General features: G+C 48.1%; 1 protein-coding gene across 6 annotated transcripts in view; it reads right to left on the reverse strand.

Annotated features, from left to right (window-relative positions):
• Positions 1–22500, reverse strand: part of LOC126987535 (zinc finger protein 385B-like) — a 104226-nt gene that overhangs the window by 40658 nt on the left and 41068 nt on the right. For 4 of the 6 annotated variants that reach the window (XM_050844550.1, XM_050844549.1, XM_050844546.1 and 1 more), the window contains exon 2: positions 9097–9167. The gene's annotated coding sequence lies outside the window, so the exon portion shown is untranslated. Of the gene's footprint in view, positions 1–9096; positions 9280–22500 lie in introns of those variants that run through there. The other 2 variants (XM_050844548.1, XM_050844547.1) reach the window with 2 other exon arrangements.

Consider the following 22500-nt stretch of genomic DNA (forward strand, 5'->3'; position numbering starts at 1 on the left):
GTGTGTGTGTGTGTGTGTGTGTGTGTACGAGGCCTACGAATCGAATCAGTGACATCAATACAGGAATTATTCTATTGATGTTATGAGAGAGTCTTCGATGTGTGTGTGTGTGTGTGTGTGTGTGTGTGTGTGTGTGTGTGTGTGTGTGTGTGTGTGTGTGTGTGTGTGTGTGTGTGTGTGTGTTTTGCTCTCTCTGTTTAGCGTCGGAGATCATCGTTGTGAATTATTTACGAAAGCGATCAAAGAGATGAAGCCGCTTTGTGAAGGATTACCGTGAGGGATGAGGCACGGGGGAAGGGGGGGGGGAGATTACGAGGAGGAGGAGGAGGAGGAGGAGGAAGAAGAGGAGAATGATGGAGGTGGAGGGAGGAAAGCGGCCTGAGGATTGGTGGGCGGTGAGGAGGACGAGGAGGAGGAGAAGAAGAGGAGGAGAAGGAGGAGGAGGTGGTGGAAAGGGAAGAGGAGGGGTGCAGAGGGGGAGGAGGAGGAGACCTGAGGATTGGCTGTGCTGGGAGGACAAGGAGGAGAAGAAGGAGGAGGAGGAGGAGGAGAAGAAGGAGGATGATGATGGTGGAAGTAGAGGTGGAGGAGGAGGAGGAGGAGGAGGAGGAGGTGGGTGAAACAAAATACAGGGAGGGCGTTGCCAGATTATCGTATTCACCACATTGTATTCATCATTTTTTAGCCTCAAACTCTCGTACCAACACACATAACGAAAGAATATTGAAGTTAGCGTTAAAACTGTTATTTATTAATGTTTCTTTGTTTGTTTTGCTATAGATATCAGTCAGAAACTAGGAAAATGCAATACGGTGTGTACGATAATTTGGCAACACTGGGTTACAGCTTTGCGCGGGTTGGATTCTGGGTCTAAAATTCAACGTTGCCAGATTATCGTACTCAACTTCTTATATATTCCCGATTTACAACCCAAACACTCTCCTGGGCACCACTGACTGTATTTTTATCTTGTTATCCTTGAAATGGTTAAGTATCTTTGTTTCCTGGTGATATTTATGGGGAGAAGCTTGTAAATATGACGCTCCGAGTACGACAATTTGGCAACGGTGGTCTGAATGTGTCTATTTGCGCGTGAGGTTAGTAAGGAGACTTGCCTACCTGTAAATGCCCGGAACTGCTTGCTCTCTCTCTCTCTCTCTCTCTCTCTCTCTCTCTCTCTCTCTCTCTCTCTCTCTCTCTCTCTCTCTCTCTCTCTCTCTCTCTCTCTCTCTCTCTCTCTCTCTCTCTCTCTCTCTCTCTCTCTCTCTCTCTCTCTCTCTCTCTCTCTCTCTCTCTCTCTACTCTATCTTTTTACGGTAATTCTTTCATAACATCTTGCGCTGTCTGTTTGGTGTATCTTTTCTGTCTGTTTCTCCGTCTTTCTGTCTGTAATTTTATCTCTTTTTACGTTTTTTATCTCTTTGCTTTCTTTCTTTCTTGTCTCCTTCTCTGTCTCTCTGTCCATATCTGTGTTTCTGTCTGTCTCATGTATTAATTATCTTTCTGTTTCTCCGTCTTTCTGTTTATAATCTTGTTTCTTTTTTTTTTTATCTCTCTGCTTTATTTCTTTCTTCTGTCTCCTTCTCTGTCTCTCTGTCCATATCTGTGTTTCTATCTGTCTCATGTGTTTCTTATCTTCCTCTCTGTTTCTCCATCTCTGTCCCTTATCTTGTCTCTTTTTATGTTTTTATCTCTCTCCTTCATTCTGTCTCTTGCTGTCTGAACGTCCATATCTGTCTCTCTGTTTCTTATCTCTCCGTTTCTCCGTATATCTGTCTGTACTCCTTCCTGCCTCCCTTTCCTCTTATTCCTTTTATATAATTCCTTTAAGCACTTCCTGAACTACAGTTATACGAGACTATACCCACGTCACCGTTGCCAGATTGTCGTACTCAGAGCATAGTATTTACCGGTTTCTGACGCCTAACTATTGCCAAGAAACATCAGGAATTAACTATTTTAACGATAATTATAAGTGAATCTCCTTATTGGGGTCCACGAGACAGTTTTTGGGTCGGAAGTCGGTAAATATAAGAGGCTGGGTACGACAATCTGGCAACTTTGACCCTCGTGCCCGTCAACCCGGAGTACAGATGCAGGGCGGTGTTCTCAGACGCTCCCGCCCTCACGTCAACCATTTCCAAAGGCCGAAGAGGAGATCAGTCGCTTTCTGATGAGTCTTTCCGTTGCAGTGGTAAGGAGCGTTCGAGGCACCGTCAGCCCCGGCCCTTACCCTCACGTCAACCATTTCCAAAGGCCGAGGAGATCAGTCGCTTTCTGATGAGTCTTTCCGTTGCAGTGGTGAGGAGCGTTCGAGGCACCGTCAGCACACGCCAGCACCCACGACACTGGCCGGACACACAGGTGAGTAAATAACGGCACTGTTACTGAGCTGTGAGGTTGTGGCGGCGGCGAGTGGCCAGCGTGCGAGGCCAAAGACACACAGGTCGTTGTAGTGAGTTTTCTATAACGCTTAATTTAGCTCATTCTTTAAGTTTGTTGAATTATATTGTTTTCTATAACGCTTAATTTAGCTCATTATTTAAGTTTGTTGAATTATATTGTTTTCTATAACGCTTAATTTAGCTCATTCTTTAAGTTTGTTGAATTATAGTGTTTTCTATAACGCTTAATTTAGCTCATTCTTTAAGTTTGTTGAATTATAGTGTTTTCTATAACGCTTAATTTAGCTCATTCTTTAAGTTTGTTGAATTATATTGTTTTCTATAACGCTTAATTTAGCTCATTCTTTAAGTTTGTTGAATTATATTGTTTTCTTCGATGGCAGCAACGATAGCTTGCTTTGTACACGCTGACGGGTTTGGTGACGAAGAAAACAACAACAAGTATATTCTAAACTCTCTAAAGCTACGCAGAAAAGATGCGTGAATGCGATGATAAGTAAGAGAAATACAGCAGCGGCACAGTCTTGGCACACGGCATTTTTTCCTTTTTTCTACAACCCTTTTGCGAAGGTGACAGGAAAACTCCAGACGGCAGAGAGAGCATCGTGCCCAGGCGTGCGGTGTGTGGTTCCGCCGCACAAGAGTACTCACGCCCGCATGTATGAACGGGTCGGTTCGCCTGTTTGAAAAGCCTCTCGTGGGAGTTGCCGGTGTGTTCATGGACTGTTGTGTAATGCAGGTGTGATAGTGTTGCGCGGCCTGTGACCTCATGACTGTTTTGCCGGTGTGTTCATGGACTGTTGTGTAATGCAGGTGTGATAGTGTTGCGCGGCCTGTGACCTCATGACTGTTTTGCCGGTGTGTTCATGGACTGTTGTGTAATGCAGGTGTGATAGTGTTGCACGGCCTGTGACCTCATGACTGTTTTGCCGGTGTGTTCATGGACTGTTGTGTAATGCAGGTGTGATAGTGTTGCACGGCCTGTGACCACATGACTGTTTTGCTGGTGTGTTCATGGACTGTTGTGTGATGCAGGTGTGATAGTGTTGCACGGCCTCTGCGAGTCGGGGCGGGATCAGAGGAGAGGATATCAGAGGGACGGGTCAGGCACGGCGTCTCGAAGAAGGCGAGGCTGTGCGGGTTTGGGAGTGTGCAAATGAGGGATGCACAGTGCGTGGGAGGAGGATGGAGCCGCCCGGGAGGAGAGGAGGGCAGGGAAGAGATTCTTGAACGCCACGGAGGAGGCCAAGCACTCCGGGCGGCGTCTGTGCAGCAGCCGGCCAGGAAGCCTCCCGGGCCGCGCCGGCCACACGCCTCTCGCCGCGCCGCCTTCCGTTGCACCCGAACACGTGCTCGGGTACATGAAGGCGTGGGCGTAGATTCCGTTGCACTCGAACACGTGCTCGCGTACATGAAGGCGTGGGCGTAGAGGGGGTGCCTTTGGCGTGTTCTTAAGGAAGCCTCCAAGGCCCGCGCCGGCCATAGGCCTCTCGCCGCGCAGCCTTCCGTTGCACCCGAACACGTGCTCGGGTACATGAAGGCGTGGGCGTAGAGGGGGCCTCGACGCGTCCCTAAGGGCGGCTGCCTCGCACCCCTCACAGCTCCCCGCCAGCGCTGCCCCCCCGCCAGCTGGCAAGGTAAGCGGGCGGCCCCCACACTTTGAGAGTGCCTATTATCAAGGCCACTTCGGCGGCCACGAGCAGGCCGCGGCTGTGGCGTCGCAGCGCCGCCCCCAGCCTACCCAGGACGCTGCCACGCTCGCTCCCTGGGCCTTCACCAGTGTCCTCCTCGGCGTCGTCTTCACTTGTCTCCCCCCCACTGCCGTCCGAGTCTTCGTCAGAGTCTCGTTCAGTCTCCTCCTCGTCGTCGGCCTCCCATTCCGTCCCCTCCGTCTCTACATCAGGCTCCTCCGTGTCCTCCTCAGGCTCCCGTTCACTGCCCTCGGAGTCCTCGTCGTCAGCCTCCCATTCAGCCTCTCCGTCGGTGCCTTCGTCAGAGTCCAGGTCGCTCTCCTCGCCTGCGTATGCAGTCAGTTCCAGGGTCTCCCAGTCACTGTCATCGGAATCGTCGTCTCCTCGTCCGCTCTCCTCTTTGTCACTGGGAGCCTCCTTCTCTTCGCCGTTCACAGTGACGTCTTCAACAGTTTCCTCGTCACTGTCTTTGTCTTCAGCAGGGAGCAGCTCCTCTGCTTTGCGGGCACTGTCATTGCTCGGAGCGATATTTTCGAGCCCTTGGTCAGTGGTGTCCGTCTCTCCTTGGCTCTCGTCCGGTCTGGTGACCTTGGGGTCATTGCTGGCATTGTCCTTTGCACCCTTTTGGCCTCGGCGGGCGTCACTTCGCACTCCGTCAAAGGGCCATCCCGTTGGCACCTCCGTGAGTGGCGTGTGGGCCGGCAGAAGCACGACCTTCCCCTCGTGGACGCGAAGGACAAACCACTCGGGGGTGCCGCTCTGCAGCAGCTGGCCCGTAAAGTCCTCGAGGCCCACGCGGGCCACGCGAGTCGCGCCGCCGCGCAGCGTCACGCAGATCTTGACCTGCGCGGCGGCCGCGTCCCCCTTCCTGTTGTACCTGAAGACTCGCTCCAGGTCAAGGAAGGCATTGTCGAAGAACGGCGCCCTGGCCCGGTCGTTGAACGAAAACGCCGCCAGCTCCTTCCAGGGGCCGGCCAGCCACCCGCAGCACCCTCGGCGCCGCCGGACGCTGACCGTCACCTTGCTGGGCGCGGCCGCGGCGCTGCTCCCCTCGCCGGGCGGAGCCACCACCAGACAGGTGCCGCACACCACGCGTCGAGTGTCCTTCTTGTGGACCATTTTGCAGGTGTTTTGAATGTTAATCTTTCGATTCTCGAAACAAAGGAAGCTGCAGCAAGTAAGGCCAATGACAGACGGTAGCGGGAGCGTCCCCCCCCCGCACTGACCCCCAGGACCTTCCCGCCCCCTACTGACGAGGCTGTTTCCCAAACCAGTGCTCACAGACAAAAAATGTGGTGCTAGTAGTAGTAGTAAGGTAGTAGTAGTAGTAGCAGTAAGGTAGTAGTAGTAGTAGTAGTAGTAGTAATGTAGCAGTAGTAGTAGGGGTAAGGTAGTAGTAGTAGTAGTAGTAGTAGTAGTAGTAGTAGTAGTATTGTAGTAGTAATAAGCAGTACTAACACTACTACTACTACTACTACTACTACTACTATAGTCTGTTCACCCGAGACTGAGGTGTGCATTCTCTCTCTCTCTCTCTCTCTCTCTCTCTCTCTCTCTCTCTCTCTCTCTCTCTCTCTCTCTCTCTCTCTCTCTCTCTCTCTCTCTCTCTCTCTCTCTCTCTCATTTCTTTTTATAGATATACGTTTCCTCTCTCTTTCCTCCTCTTCAGTAGTTATTTAAGGTCATATTCTCAAATATTCCCGCGCCCAAGCACACACATATTTGGCAAGGCCTTCAAAGGAGTTGTTAGGGGGAGGGGGGAGGATATCCAGGGGTAGTTTCATGACCCCGGAGATAGTTTGACTCTTCTTCTGTACCATGAACCTAAAAAAACACTCACGAGAACCCGACTGATATCCCTTTTGGTCTTTTGAAGTAGATTATTTGAGAGGCGGGAGCGTCGAAGAGTACCAGCAAAACAGCATCAAAGGCGGCCACTGACGGGATTTTTATTATTATTATTATTATTATTATTATTATTATTATTATTATTATTGACACACACACACACACACACACACACACACACACACACACACACACACACACACACACTCACTCACATACATACACATATCTGCAACTCTTTCTTCCTCTTTCCCTCTCTTCCCTGTCTCGTCTCACACATCAGAGGAAGGAGGAGGAGGAGGAGGAGGAGGAGGAGGAGGACCCGAGTGTCACCCAGCAACCAACACAATCTCACTGCCGCCGTCACCACCACCACCACCACCACTGGACTCACTTACAGCCGTCGTCTTCCCTAATATGCCCAAAACTCCTACGAAAGCCGAAAAGATCAGTCGGGTTCTAATGAGTGTTACTGTAGGTTCACGGGACAGAAGAAGGGTCAAACTACCACCAAGGTCATTAAACTACCCCTGGAAATGCCTAAAACTCCTACGAAAGGCCGAGAAGGAGATCAGTCGGTTCTAATGAGTGTTATTGTAGGTTCATGGCACAGAAGAAGGGTCGAACTACCACCAGGGTCATTAAACTACCCCTGGAAATGCCCACAACACCTAGGAAAGCCTTGTCAAATGTGTGTTTTCTTAGGTTCATGGCACAGAAGAAGGGTCAAATTACCACCAGGGTCATAAAACTACTGGAAATGCCCACAACACCTAGGAAAGCCTTGTCAAATGTGTGTTTTCTTAGGTTCACGGTACAGAAGAAGGATCAAACTACCACCAGGGTCATAAAACTACTGGAAATGCCCACAACACCTAGGAAAGCCTTGTCAAATGTGTGTTTTCTTAGGTTCATGGCACAGAAGAAGGGTCAAACTACCAATAGGGTCATTAAACTACCCCTGGAAATGCCAAGAATTGATACGAAAGGCTCTTGAAATCGGTGAGCTTTGTCGCAGAAATGTTCAATAACACGGTCCCTCACCTTCAGGGAATGGAGGTAATACGGGCTCCAGGGAGGCTGGTAATATGGGCGTCACACTTTTCTTAAGCGAACCGATACAAGACGCGCCTCCACAGCCTCCCTTATCGAGACCTTGATGGTGGCTTATTGGTCCGGAAAATTGAGTATAAAAGTAATATTCTTCACTGAGGAGAACACACTACGGCACACTCAAAGGCTCAGACTTAAACATATATTTCGGAAAGACTTTAATTGAAAACATAACGGCTGATTTCACGACGCCATGCAACAGGCGGATCAGATCATGTCCATAAAGTTCTGTTAGGAAAAGAGAGCAGGGAGGCAGTAGGTCGGTGAGAGCTTTAAAGGCTTTATCTAATTTGTTTTTTATAACTTTTCACTTTTTATGTTTTTCTTTCCAGTTTCTGTGGGTCATCTATTTTTTCAGTATTTAACATATTTGTCTTTGCATATTTTCTTATACGTAACGTCTACATACATTTCTCTCTTTCGCTCTTGAGTTAAAAATTCTTTCCCCATTTGCTCGACTGTTTTTAAAGGCAAGAATTGATTTATGTATTGAGTGGTGGACGAGGGAAGCAAGTTTTGTCAGCCATGCGGTGAGTGTTCAAACCGAAAGACACATTCAAGATATCGATACATAATGGACCGTATTCTTAAACATTTCGCCGCCCGAGCACACACATTGGACAAGGCTTTCGTAGGTATTGTGGGAATTTCCAGGGGTAGTTTTATGACCCTGGTGGTAGTTTGATCCTTCTTCTGTACCGTGAACCTAAGAAAACACTCATTTGATAAGGCTTTCATAGGTTTTGCGGGCATTTCCTGGAGAAGTTATATGAGCCTGGTGGTAGTCTGACCCTTCTTCTGTATCGTGAACCTAAGAAAACACACATTTGACAAGGCTTTCCTAGGTGTTGTGGGCATTTCCAGTAGTTTTATGACCCTGGTGGTAGTTTGACCCTTCTTCTGTATCGTGAACCTAAGAAAACACACATTTGACAAGGCTTTCATAGGTATTGTGGGAATTTCCAGGGGTAGTTTTATGACCCTGGTGGTAGTTTGACCCTTCTTCTGTACCTTGAACCTAAAAGCACACACATTTGACAAGGCTTTCCTAGGTGTTGTGGGCATTTCCAGTAGTTTTATGACCCTGGTGGTAGTTTGACCCTTCTTCTGTACCGTGAACCTAAGAAAACACACATTTGACAAGGCTTTCCTAGGTGTTGTGGGCATTTCCAGGGGTAGTTTTATGACCCTGGTGGTAGTTTGACCCTTCTTCTGTACCGTGAACCTAAGAAAACACACATTTGACAAGGCTTTCCTAGGTGTTATGGGCATTTCCAGTAGTTTTATGACCCTGGTGGTAGTTTGATCCTTCTTCTGTACCGTGAACCTAAGAAAACACACATTTGACAAGGCTTTCCTAGGTGTTGTGGGCATTTCCAGTAGTTTTATGACCCTGGTGGTAGTTTGACCCTTCTTCTGTACCTTGAACCTAAAAACACACACATTTGACAAGGCTTTCCTAGGTGTTGTGGGCATTTCCAGGGGTAGTTTTATGACCCTGGTGGTAGTCTGATCCTTCTTCTGTACCGTGAACCTAAAAAAAACACATTTGACAAGGCTTTCATAGGTTTTGCGGGTATTTCCAGGAGAAGTTTTATGACCCTGGTGGTAGTTTGACCCTTCTTCTGTACCGTGAACCTAAGAAAACACTCATTTGACAAGGCTTTCCTAGGTGTTGTGGGCATTTCCAGTAGTTTTATGACCCTGGTGGTAGTTTGACCCTTCTTCTGTACCGTGAACCTAAGAAAACACTCATTTGACAAGGCTTTCGTGGGTGTTCTGGGCATTTCCAGGGGCAGTTTTATGCCCCTGGTGGTAGTTTGATCCTTCTTATGTACCGTGAACCTAAAGAAACACACATAAGAATCCAATTGACCCCCTCTTTGACCTTTAGAAATAGCTGTTATGAAAAGCGAAAATGTCTTGTAATACCGAGCTAGGCCTACAGGAGCTGCCAAACCACACTGACTGACTGGCCGATCTATAGACTCCATATCCTTATCTTCTTATCTCAATCTTCAGCCCTGTAAAAAAAATACCTTCTCTCACACTACCTTCAGGAGCTGCTTCCCACCTCGTCAGCACCTCGTCAGCCTCGTCAGCACTCACCCTGGAAGCAGAACAGGACCGTCAGATACCACAGCAAACTTAACCAGTGCCTGCTCCTGACGAAAGGGGTTGGGGAGGCCCGGGGTGCACGCCTTCCCCCTCCCCTTTTTTTTTACAGTAGAGGAAGCTGTTCAAGGGTAAAAAGAAAAGAAAAAAAGGGAACAATAACGAATAAAAAAAAAACCGCTACTCACTACAACTACAAGAATCAAGAGGAGTGGCCGAAAGATAGGTCAGTTTCTGGACAGGTCTGGAAACGTTGAGCCTCGCCGTCTACTTCCTCCTGGTCCTTCTGCGCTAAGAACACACGCCCGGCGGCAACGCAGTACAGCCACGCCCTCACCCACGCCCGCTGCTTATCACCGGGCGGGCGGCGTGTTGCTTCCCTAGGCCTGTCTGTCTCCTGGCGGCTCACCACCTGCAGCCACGCCCCCAGACGCCTCGCATTACATTACTTATCCCGGGCTGGCTAATGGGGCTGTTTTTCTTACATTTCTCCATTACTCCATTTAATCTCTCTCTCTCTCTCTCTCTCTCTCTCTCTCTCTCTCTCTCTCTCTCTCTCTCTCTCTCTCTCTCTCTCTCTCTGTCAATAACAATAACACCAACAAGGCTGATGTTACTGAGGTTTTGGGTATAAGACAGGTATAAGACACGTAGCAGTGGGTTTAAGTTCAGCTTCAACAGAGACAGGCTAGAATTGGTTTACTAACAGAGTGCTGGATGAGAGGAACAGGCTTGGCAGTCATATGGTGAGATAGATAGATAGGCAGGCAGTACTTCTTATATAGCCACGGTTTTGAGATCCCACTACAGACACTACATACCTGATATTCTCCCCTAACTCTCTGTCTTACAAATATGAACAAGGGTAGCTAGGTAGTTAGGTAGGCAGTCGTTTTTACATATAGTCACGGTTTTAAAATACATATCACCTTCTTGACAAGACACAACATACCAGACATACTCTCCTAACTCTCTGTCTTACAAATATGAACAAGGGTAGCTAGGTAGGCAGGTAGGCAGTCGTTTTTACATATAGTCACGGTTTTAAAATGCATATCACCTTCTTGACAACACACTCCATACCAGAAACTCTCCTCTAACTCTCTGTCTTACAAATATGAACAAGGGTAGCTAGGTAGTTAGGTAGGCTGTCGTTTTTACATATAGTCACGGTTTTAAAATACATATCACCATCTTGACATCACACTCCATTCCAGAAACTCTCCCATAACTCTCTGTCTTACAATTATAAGCAAGGGAAGGTAGGTAGGTAGATATGTAGGTAGATACACAACACACAACACACCTGACATTCTTCTCTACCTCTCCGTGCCTTACTAGTAAAAAAACGAATATTTCCTCACTAAAGCTTCATCGAACAAACGCATTTATCAAGCAAGATGGAAGAGAACGTTTTATTGTGTGTTCCTGTATTTCGAAAAGTCGCGGATCATTCATCAACACACTGCCAAATAAATAATAAAAAATGTTGCTCTCTGCTGGTGTCCTCCTTGCTCTCCATGTAACGCCCGTACTTTTTTTTTTTTTACAACAAAGGAGGCAGCTCAAGGGCACACAAAAAAGTAAACAATAATAAAAAAAAGCCCGCTACTCGCTGCTCACAAAAAGAGTCTCAAGAGGTGGCCGAAAGAGAGCTCAATTTGGGAGGAGAGGTGTCTCGATACAGATGCTTTCGGCCCTCACAACAATCATATCCCAAGGCCCAAAAGGAGTCTGGTTGTCATGAGTGTGTTGTGTGTTTCTCGCATCCATGGTGTAGGAACCCTCTCCTCTCCTCCCCTCCCCTCTTATCCCTTCCTCTCCCCTTCCCTTCTCGTGTTTTCCCTTCCCTTCCCTTCTCGTCACTTCCCTTCCCTTCCCTTCTCGTCACTTCCCTTCCCTTCCCTTCTCGTCACTTCCCTTCCCTTCCCTTCTCGTCACTTCCCTTCCCTTCCCTTCTTTCGTATCCATTCCCTTCCCTTCTCGTCTTTTCCCTTCCCTTCCCTTTTCGTTTCTTCCCTTCCCTTCCCTTCTCGTCCCTTCCCTTCCCTTCCCTTCTCGTCCCTTCCCTTCCCTTCCCTTCTCGTCTCTTCCCTTCCCTTCCACTCCCTTCTTTCCTATCCATTCCCTTCCCTTCTTTTCCTTTTCCTTCCTTTATTTTCCCTTCCCGCCTGTCCCCTTCCCTCTCTTTCACTAGGCTCATAAAAATCACTCATGGAAATACCAACTACTAAACTACAAAAGCACACACACACACACACACACACACACACACACACACACACACACACACACACATTTGACGTGGCTTTCATAGGAGTTGTGGAGCTTTCCAGGGGTAGTTCTTTGACCCTGGTGGGAGTATGTCAAGGCTTATGTACCATGAAATTTAAAAGACACCCTTGGGACCGCATTTTACCTCTGTTTTGGCCTGTAGAGAAATAACTGATGTGAGAGTGGGATTACCGCCCCTCAGAGTCTTCCCCCGTCCACTGGGAGCGACTGAGGTGTGATGTTGACCCATGAACAACAACCCCCGACCTGCAGCGCGCACCTGAGCATGACCGTAAGGTGCAGAGTGAGCTGCGTGTTTTATTTTTTTACAACAAAGGAGACAGCTCAAGGGCACAAAAAAGTAAACATCAATAAAAAAAAGCCCGCTACTCGCTGCTCACAAAAAGAATCCAAAGAGGTGGCCGAAAAAGAGGTCAATTTCGGGAGTGTTGCAGTGTATTGATAGCGCTGTGAAGAAAACAACGAGGGAGGAGGCGGTGTGTGATGTCTCCTCCCCTTCCCTCCTCTCGCCTCCCTCCCCTGTCCCCTTCCCTTCCCTCCTCTCGCCTCCCTCCCCTGTCCCCTTCCCTTCCCTCCTCTCGCCTCCCTCCCCTGTCCCCTTCCCTTCCCTCTTCTCGCCTCCCTCCCCTGCCTATTGTAAACACAGATCTATACATGGAAAGGTAGACTGGCATATTGATACAGTCTTTCCGAAACACGAGCGGACGAGGGACAAGGGATAACAGAATTAGGCAGACCTATACAAGGAAAGGTAAAGTGACGTATTGATACAATCTTTCTGAAACACGAGAGGACGAGGGACAAGGGAGTATCAGAGTGATGCAATTTTTAACATGGAAAGATAAATAACAAGGAAAGACAAATAACATATGGTTTTAGTGTTGCCTTTCTGAAACACGAGAGGACGAGAGACAAGGGCACAGCAGAATAATATAAATTTTAACAAGGAGAAATAAATAACTTCTGAAACACGAGAGGACGAGAGACAAGGGCACAGCAGAATAATATAAATTTTAACAAGGAGAAATAAATAACGCGGTAAAGATATATAACATGGAAAGACAAATAACATAAGGTTTTAGTGTTGCCTTTCTGAAACACGAGAGGACGAGGGACAAGGATATAGGAGATTAATGCAAATTTTAACATAGAAAGATAATTAACACAGAAAGGATGACTGGAAAATGGGAAGACAGGATAACATAACATATAAAATCCCGTCTTTCTGAAGCACGAGGGATAGGCGGTGGCTGAGTGGTAGCGTGCTGTGCCAACATTCACCGCGTAATGGACGACGCGGGTTCGAATCCCCACGATACCACCTGGGATTTTTCAGTCACCGCCGAGTGGCTTGAAACTACCCACATGCTGTCCTGAAAACCACCATCAACCCGGACTCTAGAGGAAACCGTCCAAGTGAATCAAGAAGGGGTTCCGGGGGCCAGCATGAACCAAGAGAAGATGGCGCCACTATAAACACTTGCCTGCGCCATGACGTTCTGGGGCCAACTAACATCCAGGCACTTCATGAGAGCCTACCGGAGCTATAGGCGTACACGTAAAAAAAAAAAAAAAGAGATGGAGCATATTATAATACAACAAAAATAGCCGTCACTCACTGTTACAACCACGTCAAGAGGAAGGAAGAAGATGCCACGCGAAGCACTGCCTTGTTAGCGATTCTTTCCATAGCAATTAAGGGAGGAGGCAGCTCAAGGGTGAAAAAACAAAAACAAACAATAGGTACAACAAGGCCGACTAGACGCTGCTCAGACAATGAAAACAGAACTAGATGGCACAGGAGAGGTCAGTATCAGGTTGAGAGGCGTCCTGATACTCTCCTATGGCAAAGTAATATATAGTAGTTGAGGAATATAGTAAAATAACATAGTAAGTACATAAAATCCCAGTGTCAATGCGGCGCTGTGACTGACTAACTTGTTTGGGAGGAAGGTATGCGGCCGGGAGAGGCTGTCTGGAAGGGGGGTGGGGAGGGGAAGGGAAGGGGAGGGAAGGGAAGGGAAAGGGATAGGATGAGAAGGCAAGGGAAACGGAAATAAATGGAAGGGAAAGGGAGGGAAGGGAAGGGAATTGGATGGGATGAGATGAGAAGGGGAGGGAAGGGAAGGGGAAGGGATGAAAAGGGAAGGGAAGGGAAGGCAAGGAAAAGAAAGGGAAGGGGAGGGAAAGGAAAGGAAGGGAAGGGAATTGGATGGGATGAGATGAGAAGGGGAGGGAAGGGAAGGGGAAGGGATGAAAAGGGAAGGGAAGGGAAGGCAAGGAAAAGAAAGGGAAGGGGAGGGAAAGGAAAGGAAGGGAATTGGATGGGATGAGATGAGAAGGGGAGGGAAGGGAAGGGGAAGGGATGAAAAGGGAAGGGAAGGGAAGACAAGGAAAAGAAAGGGAAGGGGAGGGAAAGGAAAGGAAGGGAAGGAAAGGCAAGGAAAGAGACATGAGGAAAAGGGTAGAAAAGGGAGGGGAAGGGAGGGGAAAAGAAAGGAAGGGAAGGGAAGAGAGGGAAAGACAGGAGAGGGGGAGGGGAGGGAGGGGAAAAAGAACCATGCAGCATGGAAAAACTGCATGGAAATTATGTAGGAAAGAGGAAAGAACTACCATTACTGCTACCACTAACCGGGCGATAAAAGCGGATAAGGACACCAGTATTCGAAAGAACTTAACGTTATTACGACAATGAGTAATATCTAAGTTGCTGGTTGGATTCAAAACACTTGTCTAATCTATTCTTGAAGGCCGTAACTGTTGTACTATCAACGACATCACAGGGTAGAGAGTTCCAAACATTAACAACTCGATTGAAGAAGAAGTGTTTAGCTTCGTGCGACGAGAATCTTTTACCACTTATCTTCAAACTGTGATGTCTTCTTGTTCTATTTGATCGATCAATTGTAAAGTAATCTTCCGCATTAATATCACTGAATCCTTTAAACATTTTAAATACTTCTATTAGATCGCCTCGGATTCTTCGTTTTGATAGGTTGAATAAATTTACTTCTTTAAGCCTTTGTTCATATGACAAATTTCTCAACCTAGGAATCATCTTTGTTACTCTTCGTTGAACCCGTTCCAACTTTTCTATGTCTTTTCTGTAGTAGGGAGACCAAAACTGTACACAGTACTCTAGACGGGGTCGAACCAACGAATTCTATAGTTTTAATATTACTTTTTCCGATTTATTATTAAAGACTCGTCCGATGAAGCCAACCAATTTGTTTGCAGTTTTAACTACCTCTGAACAATGCTGACCGGGCCATAAATCGCTTGATATAGTGATTCCAAGATCCTTTTCTTTACTTACTGCAGAGAGGAGAGGAAGGGGAGAGGAAGGGATAGCAAGGGGGGGAGGGGAGGGTCACCACCGCCTGACCCGCCGCCGTCAATCACGCGTTGATTTGTTTGTGGCGTCCAGCGACACACTGCGCCGCGGCCTGGTGGCGGGGTGCACGACACACACGACCCCCCCAGACCACTGCAGGAGCCTCCACCCGTACCGGCCCCGCCGCCGTGCACACAACACTACCTAAGGCCTGGCTAAGGGTGTCCTGTCTGCCCCCCCCCTCCCCCCCCCACACACAGTTGGACATAAACAGACAAACAGACAGACTCACACACACACACACACACACACACACACACACACACACACACGGGACTCGAGGCAATCAATCCCAAACCAACAAACTCGAGCCAATAGTTTAGCCGCGTGCAGGACGGGGCGTGGGGGAGGGCGTGGGGCGTGGCGCTCTCTCTCTCTCTCTCTCTCTCTCTCTCTCTCTCTCTCTCTCTCTCTGCTAGGTTACACGCCCTACCACGCCCTGCTGACACGCCTACCATATACTATACTTACCTCGCCTACCATTTCCGTGCTCTCCACGCCCTACTATTCCTGCTGACCACTCCTACTCTCCCTACTATTCCTGCTGACCACGCCTATTTTCCCTACTATTCCTGCTGACCACGCCTACTCTCCCTACTATTCCTGCTGTCCGCGTCTACTACTTCTACAATTCCTGCTCCCTGTTCCGCTGCTGTCCACCTGCTCACACCAGACCATTTGTTACCTCCATGATGACCACCACGCCCACCACATCCTCGCGTGCACAGACACACACACACACACACACACACACACACACACACACACACACACACACACACGTATACATGCAAACAAATGAGCAGTTGCGTGCTTGACAAATGGATGAGTGAATTGCCCACGGCGGGAAACACACTGCTCTTACAGGCCACATAAACAAAGTGAGCAGGTGTGTGGTTGAGGCAGAAGCGACTGCAAGCTTTGAATGGAGTTTAGGATTGGTATTATAAGACAGCCTCGCTTCTCACATTAACAATTTCTAAAGGTTAAAGAGGAGGTCAGTCGAGTTCTCATGAGTGTTTCCTTAGGTTCATGGTACAGAAGAAGGGTCAAACTAACAGCAGGGTCATAAAACTACTCCTGGAAATGCCCACAACTCCTACGAAAGCCTTGTCAAATATGTGTTCTTGGGCGGCGAAATGTCTTGTAATTCGACCCTAGATGCATTTATGGATGGGAAGGGAGCCTGGTGTGCACCCCGTCTCAGGAGCTGTCATGTGCGGGCCGTCTGTCTGGTCTCTGGTGATCTCCGTGTGCTGCCAACTCTAAAATGGCTTGTATTTTTTCTACATACCCCCGTCATAGCTCTCCCTTCCTTCCTGTTATCTCTCCCTTCCTTCCTAAAATCTCTCCCTTCCTTCCTGATATCTCTCCCTTCCTTCCTGATATCTCTCCCTTCCTTCCTAAAATCTCTCCCTTCTTTCACGATATTTCTCTCTTCCCCCTGAAATCTCTCCCTTCCTTCCTGATATCTCTCCCTTCCTTCCTGATATCTCTCCCTTCCTTCCTGATATCTCTCCCTTCCTTCCTGATATCTCTCCCTTCCTTCCTGATATCTCTCCCTTCCTTCCTGATATCTCTCCCTTCCTTCCTGATATCTCTCCCTTCCTTCCTAAAATCTCTCCCTTCCTTCCTGTTATCTCTCCCTTCCTTCCTGATATCTCTCCCTTCCTTCCTGATATCTCTCCCTTCCTTTCTGATATCTCTCCCTTCCTTCCTTATATCTCTCCTTCCCTTCCTGATATCTCTCCCTTCCTTCCTGATATCTCTCCCTTCCTTCCTGATATCTCTCCCTTCCTTCCTGATATCTCTCCCTTCCTTCCTGATATCTCTCCCTTCCTTCCTGAAATCTCTCCCTTCCTTCCTAAAATCTCTCCCTTCTTTCACGATATTTCTCCCTTCCCCCTGAAATATCTCCCTTTCTTCCCGCTATCTCTCCCTTCCTTCCTGTTATCTCTCCCTTCCTTCCTAAAATCTCTCCCTTCCTTCCTGATATCTCTCCCTTCCTTCCTGAAATCTCTCCCTTCCTTCCTGATATCTCTCCCTTCCTTCCTGATATCTCTCCCTTCCTTCCTGATATCTCTCCCTTCCTTCCTGAAATCTCTCCCTTCCTTCCTGATATCTCTCCCTTCCCCCTGAAATCTCTCCTTTCCTTCCTGATATCTCTCCCTTCCTAAAATCTCTTCCTTCCTTCCTGATATCTCTCCCTTCCTTCCTGATATATCTCCCTTCCTTCCTGATATCTCTCCCTTCCTTCCTGAAATCTCTCCCTTCCTTCCTGAAATCTCTCCCTTCCTTCCTTATATCTCTCCCTTCCTTCCTGATATCTCTCCCTTCCTTCCTGATATCTCTCCCTTCCTTCCTGATATCTCTCCCTTCCTTCCTGAAATCTCTCCCTTCCTTCCTGATATCTCTCCCTCCCCACTGAGTGCTCTCCCTCCCCTAAAATCTCTCCCTTCCTTCCTGATATCTCTCCCTCCAACCCCGAACATTTCCCTCCCCAGGACTTTTCTTCCGCTGGACTTTTTCCCCATTGGACTCTACATGTCTCTCTGTGTCTCTCTATATCTGCATCTCTATCTCTCTACATTAGTCTGGGCGGTAGTGTGACGAGTTTGAGGCGCACTACATAGCCTTGAGCAGCGCAAACCGTTCACGTGCTGCAAGGCCCTGGTGCTGGCTGGCTGGAACGATTCTCTAACATAATGGACTCGCTATAGTGCTGGCTGCCTGGCTGGGACGATTCTCTCTCAGCTTCGCATCTCATTTCTCATTACTGCCGGACCGACGAGCGAGCGGCGAGCTGTTTGTGCCGCTGACTGAGGACACGCAAGGCACTCGACTGTGTTTCAGGAGGCCATCAGTGCAGAGGCAGCCTCGCGCCCCGCTGTTTACCGGCTGACTGAGTACATGCCGGGCTTTCGCTGTGTTCAGAAGGCCGTCAGCCCCGTGGGGAAAGAGCCATTCACGGTGTTTTCCCCCTGTTGTGTTTCCTGTCTCTTGTATTTGCCTTCTTCAACTGTATTCCCTCATTCCGAAATTTCCTATTACTTGCATATACTTAGGGAAAAGGTACAGAAGAGATATATAGTGTAAAAAAGGCAGACGGGTTAAATGTTGAAGCGGGAAAAAAAGATATTGAAAAAAAATGCCCATGAGAGGGAAATAATGGAATGAAGGCAGACGGGATAAATGTCGGAGCGGGAAAGAAAGATATATAGAGAAAATGTCCATGAGAGGGAAATGCTCACGAGAGGAATATAACCTAAAAAAAGGCAGATGGGGGTAAATGTCGAAGCGGGAAAGAAAGATATAGAGAAAAAATGTCGAAGGGGAGGAAATGTTCATGAGAGGAAAATGAAGTTAAAGAAAAAAAAGCAGAGGGGGATAAAATAAAGACATTGAGAGATAGAGAAATAGAGATATGGAGAAAGAGGGAGATATTGAAAGAGATGTAGAGTCGAAAGGGAAACAGTCCAAAGGGAGGAAAATCTTCAGGTACGGAGGAAGAGATGTTAAGGGAGGGAGAAGGAAGGGATGTCAAGGGAGGGAGAAGGAAGGGATGTCAAGGGAGGGAGAAGGAAGGGATGTCAAGGGGGGGAGAAGGAAGGGATGTCAAGGGAGGGAGAAGGAAGGGATGTCAAAGGGGGGAGAAGGAAGGGATGTCAAGGGAGGGAGAAGGAAGGGATGTCAAGGGGGGGGAAAAAGAAGAGATGTCAAGGAGGGTAGAAGTTAGATATCTCGTGAGGGGAGGAGAGGTGTCGAGGGGGAGTGAGAGCTGTCATGATGGGGGTGACGGGGCGGGGGTGGGTGGGTGGGGGGGATATCCTACGGCAGTGCGGCAGGCAGGGTGTTGCGTGTTGGAGCTCCACTTCAGCGAGCGAGAGCAAGCACATCATCAGCCTCGGCGGGAGCACAGCACAGCACGCCCGCCCGCCCGCCCACCATCCGTCAGGCGAGTGTTTAGCGAGCAGCGTTTCCACTAATGACGCCATCACGGCCCTGTCAACCTTTACGAGGACGCTTCTTCTTCTTGGGCTCCTTGGACTGTCTTTGGTGGTGGTGGGGTGGTGGGTGTTGTTGTTGTGGTGGTGTTGTTGGTGGTGGTGGTGTTGTTGTTGGTGGTGGTGGGTGTTGTTGTTGTTGGTGGTGGTGGTTGTGGTGGTGGTGGTTGTGGTGGTGGTGGAGGTGATAGTGGTGGTTGTCTGCCTCTAGCGTGACGTGGAAAACACACACACACACACACACACACACACACACACACACACACACACACACACACACACACACACACACACACACACACACACACACACTGCCCCCACCCCACCCCAAAAAACAAAAATAAAAATAAACAACAACAAAAAACATCTCGTAAATAGAAACAACCCCAAAAAAACAATACAAAAAAAAGACCCCCGGAAGCCCACAACCCCCCCCCTCCAATAAAACTCCAAAGTCCGAATGTCCTGCGATAAATGTCCTGGGTTATAAATGTCCCGGGGTGAAGTGTCTAGGGGGTGAATGCTGTATGGAGAGGAGGAAAATGCCAGGGGGAGACTATCCAGGGGTACAAATAATGCGGGAGAAATGGCGACTAGGTAACAGGGCTGCACAAGGCTATATAAGAGGGTACAAGGGGGAGGCCAGCCAGTCAGTCTTCACGTGGGAGCTCCTTGGATCACCTGTTATCCGCCCTCCGTCTCCCCGGTCATAACTCCGTCCAACTTTTATTTCAAACTTTCAATCGTATCTGCATGAACTGCGCGCGTGTCTGCTTATACTTGTTCAATAAATCCTCAAGCTTACTCGGTCGTCAATCACTTCTTGCTTATTTCCATCATGGGTTTGCTGTGCCTGATGATGCGTTTGTTCCAGTAAGTCAAAGCGAACGAACTAGATAGCTGCCTTACTTGTCTATTCATACCTGTAAGTCATTTTTTGTGTATCGCTATCATGCGTTTGTCCCTGTAAGTCAAGGCGAATGGACTAGATATATGCTTTGCTTGCCTATTCATACCTGTAAGTCATTTTTTGTGTATCGCTATCATGCGTTTGTCCCTGTAAGTCAAGGCGAATGGACTAGATATATGCTTTACTTGTCTATTCATACCTGTAAGTCATTTTTTGTGTATCGCTATCATGCGTTTGTCCCTGTAAGTCAAGGCGAATGGACTAGATATATGCTTTACTTGCTCAGTCCTTCCTCAATCCTATTTATACCTGTAAGTCATTTTTTTGTGTATCTCTGTCATGCGTTTGTCCCTGTAAGCCAATGCGGACGAGCTACATAGATATCTGCTTTATTTGTTCAGTCCATCCTCAAACTCTACTCAGTCATAAATCACTTCTTTCCTATCTCTATCATGAGTTTGTACCCGCTGCTGCGTTTGTCCCCATATGCCATCGCGGACGAACTAGATATCTACTTTATTTGTTCAGTCCATCCTCAAACCCTACTCAGTCGTAAATCACTTCTTTCCTATCTCCGTCATGAGTTTGTACCCGCTGCTGCGTTTGTCCTCGTAAGCCAGCGCGAACGAGCGGTAAGGATTGCTTGAGTCAGTGCTCAGCCCTCCAGCGCGACGCGTCGCCTCGCCAAATCAGCGACGGAGTGGTGGGATCGACCGGCCTCCGTCCCTCGTGACACGCAGCCGTCAACGCGCTGACAAATTAGCGATACACCCAATGCGTCCTGACTAACGACGACGCAAAGCACCGCCAACAGTGCCGAGTGCGGTGTTTTGGGGCGGCAACGAGCGGGGCGGCGCGGCGTGACGACACACCGGGCAAACTTGGCACATTATGACAGACACACACACACACACACACACACATGACACGCCAACAACAACAACAACAACACAACGACCCACCCACAGTGTTTGCTTGGGTCTGAGTGTTCCGTTACAGTGGTCGTTATCGGAACAAGCAGTCAGTTACGATAATCAATCACTGGTCTGTTTTGTATTGTTAAAGAACTTCTGTCGTCCCCTCCACACGTAATGGTTTGGACAGCGTGTGTGTAAACAGTCGAGGCGCGCCGTCATGCCAACACCGTTTTTTGCCTCTGTCCTTTACGCAAAACACTAATTTCCTCGCACGTTCTCTTCTCAGGTAACGATAAGCTTGTCAACACCATTTTTCGTCCCCTTACTGCCTGGCTCTTGAGTCTCAACTGCCCATTATTCCCATGCATACGTTGAGTTAGCAAGTTAGTGAAGTTATGCAAGAGTTGGATTAGTGGTATAAAAGTGGTGAGTTAGTGAGCCATTGGATAGTGAATGTGAATAGTGAGGTAGTGGTATGTAAATAAGTCTAATAAGGTAATGCAACACCGAATACCGCCCGAGCCAGCGTTGCCAAATTATCGTACTCACCGCATTGCATTTTCGTAGTTTCTGACCGATATATATAGCAGAAAAATACGAAAACCATCAATATTTAACAGTTTTAACGATAACTTTAAATTTCCATCGTTATTTCTGTGGTTACGACAGTCTTGGAGCCTAAAAATGATAAATACAGTGTTCAAAGTACGACAATTTGGCAACGCTGCGCCCGACCCTCCCTTGCGTTACCACTGTCGCCATGCTCAATGCTCGCATGAATTAGCCAACTGCATGTCTTCACCTCTCACGCCGCGGCCTTGATGCACAATACTTTATACTTAAGGTAATTTCTGTGCGGCTCAACTTTCCAGCGTAATAAATAGTCAGTATCTTCACACCTTCATCCTATTCGCCATCAAACTCTGGACCCGCCTCCCTTCCTCTGTATCTCGTCCTTCGTATGCCTTCAAAACTATACCAAGAGAGGACAAACAAGACGCCTCTAGCCTAAGTCTGTATATACCAAGTCAAGTCACTCTGCTTCAAAACTGCGACCGGTACGCGCAGGAGGCGGTTTTGGGGCGGAGCAGCGGGATGACGTCACTTGGAGCCAAAAAAAAAATACCCGCCAGTTCAGGGGTGACTAAAGTTTGGGCCGTATGTGCACTCTGGATGTGCATTCTCGCCTTCTTTCACAGCGCGTTCAGGCAAGCCACTGACGAAAAAATATGTCTTTTTATTGTGCTATTGCGTGATTGTAATTTCAATGCCTACAAACGGCGGTGTGAGGTATGAGGGAGGGCATGATGAAGTGATTGATTTTAATTAGTCCGCCTTTCTTCGTTTTCTCTAAATCCCTGTTTCTACATTCTCTAGTTTGGCTCCAAGCAGTGTCACGCATAAACCACGCCTCGGCCGTGTCTCCTCCCACAAACCTGCGTAAGACTTGACTTGATGTATAGCTATAGACTTAGGCTGGGTTCACACGAGACACTTTTAGTGGTCAGTAGCCACCACAAAAAATGATCGCCACGAAAAATGGTGGGTAGGGGCACCATGCCCACGAGCCACTCGGTGGCGGCCACTAATGAGGTCAGCACGTGGCGTCATGGGTCTCGTAGAGGCAGCAGCTGTCTGTGCTCTCATGGCAAAAAGCACTGAAGAAAGCACTGCCGTGGGTTCACCCCATATATACTTAGCATTCCACTCATTACTTACAGAGCTAAAAGAACACGATCATTTTTTTACTAAAAAAATTATCGTGTTCTTTTAGCTCTGTAAGTAATGTGTGGAATGGTACACGCAGT

This window comes from Eriocheir sinensis, chromosome 65, assembly GCF_024679095.1.
Source record: "Eriocheir sinensis breed Jianghai 21 chromosome 65, ASM2467909v1, whole genome shotgun sequence".
NCBI classification, from domain to species: Eukaryota; Metazoa; Arthropoda; class Malacostraca; order Decapoda; family Varunidae; genus Eriocheir; species Eriocheir sinensis.